This window comes from Dipodomys spectabilis, unplaced genomic scaffold (genome assembly GCF_019054845.1).
Source record: "Dipodomys spectabilis isolate Male_0828 unplaced genomic scaffold, ASM1905484v1 ptg000275l, whole genome shotgun sequence".
NCBI classification, from domain to species: Eukaryota; Metazoa; Chordata; class Mammalia; order Rodentia; family Heteromyidae; genus Dipodomys; species Dipodomys spectabilis.
Genome location: NW_024870952.1, coordinates 423,820 through 430,430, shown reverse-complemented (window position 1 = coordinate 430,430; position 6,611 = coordinate 423,820). Strand labels below are relative to the sequence as shown.

Here is a 6,611-nt window from a genome sequence, read left to right as displayed (position 1 = left end):
TTCAGGATCAGCAATACAACGACAACAAAACAATAATGATAAAAAGAAATAAAAGAAGGACTTAAAGATATGTGATGGAATGAGGCTGATGTGTAACTGTTTAGGGAACCTACAAGGAGACAAAATTTGGAGCCAAATAATATCTATTCATGACTAATCAAGGATGCAAAGCAAATGCCAAATTCCTCTTCTCAAAAACTTGCAAACTTGGGCTGGGATGGTGGCTCAGTGGTAGAATGCTTGCCTGGTATGCATGAGGCCTTGGGTTCGATTTCTCAGCACCACATAAGCTGAAAAAGCCAGAAGTGGCGCTATGGCTCGAGTGGTAGAGCACTAACCTTGAGCTGAAGAGTTGAGGGACAGGGCCCAGGCCCAGAGTTCAGGCCACATGACTGGCCAAAAAATAAAAAAAAACTAAACTAAACTAAACTTCCAAACATATCTTTTCTCATAATTGAGGAGAGGCTTCTTTTAGAGGAATTCTCTTTATCTAGCTCAAGGGGATCAGAACTTCAGTAGAATTTTCCTGTTGAGATGTAATGTGCTTAACTGTACTGAAGCTAATCATGGCTAGGAAAGTATGGACTAATACGTTTGTTGTATTTTTCCTTATAAATATATAATATTCTCAGGTATTATATGAGATATATTTTATAATAAACAATAATTATACATTATATATAAGATATTAACTATATTATAATATAACATATATATTAACAGACTTCCTAATTTTAGAGTTAGGAACAAGCAACATATTAAAAGAAAAATGCTTGAATCTCTGAGTAAGTTCTCTACAACAGGACAATTCCACGTTTCATTCTCATTACCCAGAGAGCAACATAAGAAAGCGATGCCCATGGAGGTGGTTCCCTGGGTTTTGGAAAGTCTTATTGCATATATATATATATATATATATATATATATATATATATATATATATATATATATATATATATATATATATACATATATATATATGCATATATATATGAAATATTGTTTTATACTAGTGAATATATCTAAAACTATAATAACAGATAAATAAGTGAACACCTATGTGCACACACACTCAATCACTTTCAAATATAAGAATTTCTTTTCTATGCTGCCTATTCACCTACAGAGAGAGTACATGAGTTGCCATTGAATTGTCCTGGAAGTTCTTTATCTGGCTACTCTAGCTTCACATCCTTTGTTCTGTAAGTAGCCAGATGTTTTGTGTTCAACAATAATACTTGTTACAGGCAAAAGTATCCACCCTGACACACAGAGAAACTTGGATTTAAAGAAATGCCAGAAATAAGTGGGAGGTACACAGTACTTTTCAAAATTGAATAGATTGCATATTTATTAGAAAGCTCGTAAGAAAAAATATTCAGTGTAGGATGAAAGACTTCAGAAAACTACAATATATGTTGTTTAGATGATTTTTTAAAACACAGTCTCTCAGGTGCTGGGAGGGTGGCTCAGTGTAGAGTGCTTGCCTTGCATGCATGAGGTCCTGAGTTTGATTCCTCAGCACCACATAAGCAGAAAAAGATGGAAGAGGTGCTGTGACTCAAGTAGTATCACTAGCCTTGAGCTGAAGAGCTGAGAGACAGTACCCAGGACCCAGAGTTCAAGCCCCACAACCAACAAAAACTAAACAAAACAGTCTTTCACTTTTGTGTGCTCAACATTGTAACACTAGTGCTTCAGTCTAGGGCTAAGATTTTAGGTGTGGACATTTATAAACACTCCTGATTCAGATTCGAATTGATAAAATTTTTAATCAATATTTTGTTCTTATTAATTTTGCTCTTTATAAATTCACATAGACCTATAAAAAACGGTGTGGCCATCCCAATAACATTCTCGAAGTACTTCCTAATGATGACTTACAAAAAGTTGTATTCTATTACACCAAGGAAAACAATGCTACAAATAAGGAAAACCAATACATAAATATTAATGATTAATAAAATAAAAAACAAAACATTTACCACTGTTTCCAGTATTTGAAATGTACTACATATTCGATTTATTATTTTCTCATATTGCTGTACATTTAAAACTGCCTAAGTCTATGATGCTCAACAAGAATTTTATAGGCTATGAGAAGCCTTTAAAGTTACCCACTAAGATTATTATTTATGGTTCATCTCATCATTTGTATATGACTTATACCATCATTTGTTCCTCGCTAACATATAAAATAAGGAAGCCCTTAAATTTTAACAGAAACTGTGAAGTTAATGTCTTAAATCTTCACTCTGCGTCTTTACACAAACACTTTGCAACTTCTCATTAGTAAAGTTTCTATAACTCTGAAATGTACATACTTAGTAGTATATGACTGCTACCATGAATCTTAAATGCTTTAATGAAAAGTTTTACAACCTGCTAAATAGTCTTAATTTTGGCATATATGAGCACATTCCCAAAATTAAACATATTTAAAACATTAAAATTTTAACAAACCTTAACACTTTCTATAGTGTTCATTATGACAGGTTCCTTGTACAGAATAATTGAATTCCTCCTCCTACACATCCGTTGAACAACAAATGTCTGGAATTATTTTGTTTTTGACATGTCAATCTTGACTTTATTCTTAAATGTGTTCTTATGTAAGAAATACATGGTTCTAAAATTTCACGACAATTCTTTTGAATTTAATTTTTGTGGAATTGTCTAGTTTAAGAAAATCAATTACTCTTTATATATAAAATTGTTCTGTGCTCAATTCAGTAGCACATACACTAACAATGGAACAATAAAGAGAAGAATAGCCCCTGACTGAGGATGACACTCAACTTTGTGAAGCATTCCAGATTTTTAAAAGAACAGATTTCCTGATGGGATGTGGACAGAAGGTAACCTTAATGCCTTGTTGTTGGGAGTTTAAACTTGTTCGAAGACCTTGGAAAGTAGTATGGAGGTTCCTCAAAAGACTACAGAGAGCGCCCCTAAGACCCAGCAATCCCATTTTGGGCATTCACCCAAATGATCAAAAACAAGACCATAGTAAAACTACCAGCAAAACTATGTTCCTTTCAGCATTATTTACCATAGCTAAGATACATAACCAAACCCGATGCCCCACAGTAAACGAATGGATCAAGAAAATGTGTGTGTGTGTGTGTGTGTGTGTGTGTGTGTGTGTGTGTGTGTGTGTGTGTGTACTGGAATTCTATGCCTCCATCAGAAAGAATGACATCACCCAGTTTGTTAGGAAATGGAAAGACTTGGAAAAAATTATATTAAGTAAATTATTCCAGGCCCAAAGAATTGAAGTTAGCCAGGCCCAAAGAAACATACATCCCATGTTTTCCTTATTTGCAATAACTAGTATGTGTCTGAGACAAGCAGAAAAGGTCAGATAAGTCGATGTTAGGGGAATGAACCGTAAGATAAATATTCAAATTTTTTTTTGTTTTTTGTTTTTTTCCTTTCATGCAATTTTTTCTAACATATTTATAAGACGATTTCTATGTTGCTTTGTATGTCCCTCCCCCAAGGTATAACCCATGCTTTCACTGCATTTGATGTTGGTATAATTTGTGGAGGGGAAGGAAAAAAACCAATTCGTTTAACTCGGGATACAGGTGGACCCATTGCAACAATGATATGTACAAGACATTATGTCAAAAAATGAACTTTAATACTTTGAGGGGAAGAGGACCAGGTTGGGGAAGTGGGAGAGTATGGTAAGGGATGGGAAGGGGAAAGAAAGAGGAAGCAACAATGCTTGGTAAGAAATGTACTCGTTATCTTGCCCATGTAATTGTAAATCCTCTGTCAGTATTCTCAAAATAAAAAAAAAAAAGAAATGCACTCAGTAACTAGCCCATGTAATTGTAACCCCTCTGTATGGTATTTTCACAATTAAAAAAAGAAACATAGGTCCTATGGTATCCCTTATTTGCAATAACTAATGTATCTCTGGGATAAGCAAAGAAGGTATGGTAAGGCAAAAAAAAAAAAAAAAAGGAGGAGGCAACAATGCTTGATAAGAAATGTACGCATTACCTTTTCCATGTATTTGTAACTCCTCTGTATGGTATTTTCACAATTAAAAAAAAGAAAAAGTCAAAACATGTGCATATGACTAGATAATATGATGTTAAGGTAAATGAGCCCCAAGATAGGGACACAAGTGGTTTTTTATTTCTTTCTGTTGTTTCTAATATATTTATAACGTACGATGTGATTTATTTTTATGTGCATCCCCCACAGTTAAACCCCTGTTTTCACTGTATCTGATGTTGGTGCACCTCCATCTTGTATATACACTTCTCTAATTTGGGGATGGAAAGGGACAGTATGACCCATTGCAACAATGTGATGCACAAGACAGTATGTTGAAAAATGAACTTTACAATTTAGGCGGGTGGGGGGAGGGCAGCGTACTTGTGGAGGTGGGAGGGAAGGGATGGTGGGGGAAAACAAAGGAGGATGTAACAGTGCTTGATAGGAAATGTATTCGTTACTTTTTTCATGTAACTGTAACCACTCTGTACAGTACTTTTACAATATAAAACATAAAAATGTTCTGGGATGGAAGAGAATATATCCCCTATTTTACCCATATAATATCGTTAACAAAGAAATTAATGCAAAACACTGATATGAAGATATTTTGAATAAATGTGTGTGTGTGTTTGGGTATGTGCATGCCTGCGCATTTTCATTCTCAGAGTTTGAATTCAGTGCATCAAGGTCTTGCTAGGCCATTCCTCTCTAGATTGATGAGGTACTATATAAGCTACATCTCCATTCTTGTCTCTTTGCTAGTTCATTAATTTTTTTTTAAAAATAATCTCATGAATATTTTTTGTCCTGATTGGCTTCCAACGGTTATCCACGGATCTCAGTTTCTTGAGCAGATACCCGAGTGGACAGGATTACAGGTGTGACCAAGAAGCACAAGGCTTTCAGAATAATTTAAAAAGTAGAAGAAAATTTACTTCATGGAGGCTTGTTTATCATCTTCTGCTTTTAAAGCATTTTGGAGTGATTATATGTGAATTTATTTCATTTTTGGATTCTTAAAAGACAGTAAGTCCTTTTTTTGTTTTTGTTTTTGTTTTGGTCATGCAGCTTGAACTCTGGGCTTGGGCGTTGTCCGTGCGCCTTTCAGCTGAAGGCGAGTGCTCTACTCCTTGAGCCACAGTGCCATTTCTGCTTTCTTAGTGGTTTATTGGAGATAAGAGTCTCACAGACTTTCCAGCCTGGGATGGCTTTGAAGCGCAATCCTCAGATCTCAGCTCCTTCTGTAGCCAGGATTATATGGTGGCGTGAGCCACCAGCTACCGTCTATTTTTAGTACTGTTAAAAACGTATACTGGAACTGTGGAACAGAAGAAATTTGTCTCTCTTTAGACCTCAATTACCAACACAGTCTGTGTTGAAGACAAAATGTGACAGAAAACAATTACTGTGGGCAATAATTGCTGTTATTTCTTGGACAACATGAATATTGAATTGAGAGTGTAAGGGAATGGAGAGGATTTTACCTACTTTTTATTGCTAATTTTTGGAAATTTTGACTCATTCACTTCCCCACTATTTGTCTTTGGGCCATGCACTTAGTGCCTATAATTACAATATTTCCTAACACTAAAATGGTAATAATATTAGAATTATAGCAAATGTTTTCTTAAGAATTAAGAGAAATAAAACTTGTGAAATACTTAAAATAAACTTCTAGGAATGAGCTTACAATTACATGGGCAAGATAATGAGTATATTTCTTATCAAGCATTGTTGCCTCCTTCTTTGCATCCTGTTCCCATCCTTTCCCATCTCCCCCCACAGCCCCCCATCCCACCAACCACTACCACCCCCCGCCAAAGATGTAAAGTTCGTTTTTCGACATAAGGACTTGTACATCTTATTATTGCAATGAGTCCACCTATTTAAATGATTTGTTTTTTTCCCTTCCCCTCCAAAAATTATAACAACCTCAAATACAGTGAAAGCATGGGTTTTACCATGGGGGACGGACACACAAATCAACAAAGAAATCATCTTATAAGTGTTAGAAACAATTGCAATAAAGAAAAAATAAATAATTGAGTATTTATCTTGGGGTTCATTTCACCTAACATCAACTTATCTGACCTTTTCTGCTTGTCTCAGATATATACTAGTTATTGCAAATAAGGGAAACCAAGGGACCTATGTTTTTTGGGCCTGGCTTAATTCACTTAATGTAATTTTTTCCAAGACTTTCCATTTCCTAACAAATAGGACAATGTCATTCTTTCTGATGGAGGGCTAGAATTCCATTGTGTATATATATATCACATTTTCTTCATTCTTTCATCTAGTGAGGGGCATTTGGGTTTGTTCCATATCTTAGCCATGGTAAATAATGCTGCAATAAACATAGTTGTGCTGGTAATGGACAAGGGTCTCATATCCAAAATATACCTGGAACTCAAAAAAATTAAATCCCCCAATAACAGATCCTCAAAGAAACAACTGCCCAATAAATAAGTGAGCTAAATACTTAAAGAGAAACTTCTCTGAAGAGGAAAGGAGGATGGTCAATAGACACATGAAGAAATGCTCAACCTCTCTAGCCATAAAAGAAATGCAAATCAAAACAACATTGAGATACC

General features: G+C 35.1%; 1 non-coding gene across 1 annotated transcript; it reads left to right on the top strand.

The window, feature by feature from the left end:
* The first annotated feature begins 2,720 nt into the window (after positions 1-2,720).
* LOC122126344 lies at positions 2,721-2,822 on the top strand. The gene has a single exon (XR_006150899.1). It is a non-coding gene; the product is annotated as a U6 spliceosomal RNA (small nuclear RNA).
* Positions 2,823-6,611: the final 3,789 nt, after the last annotated feature.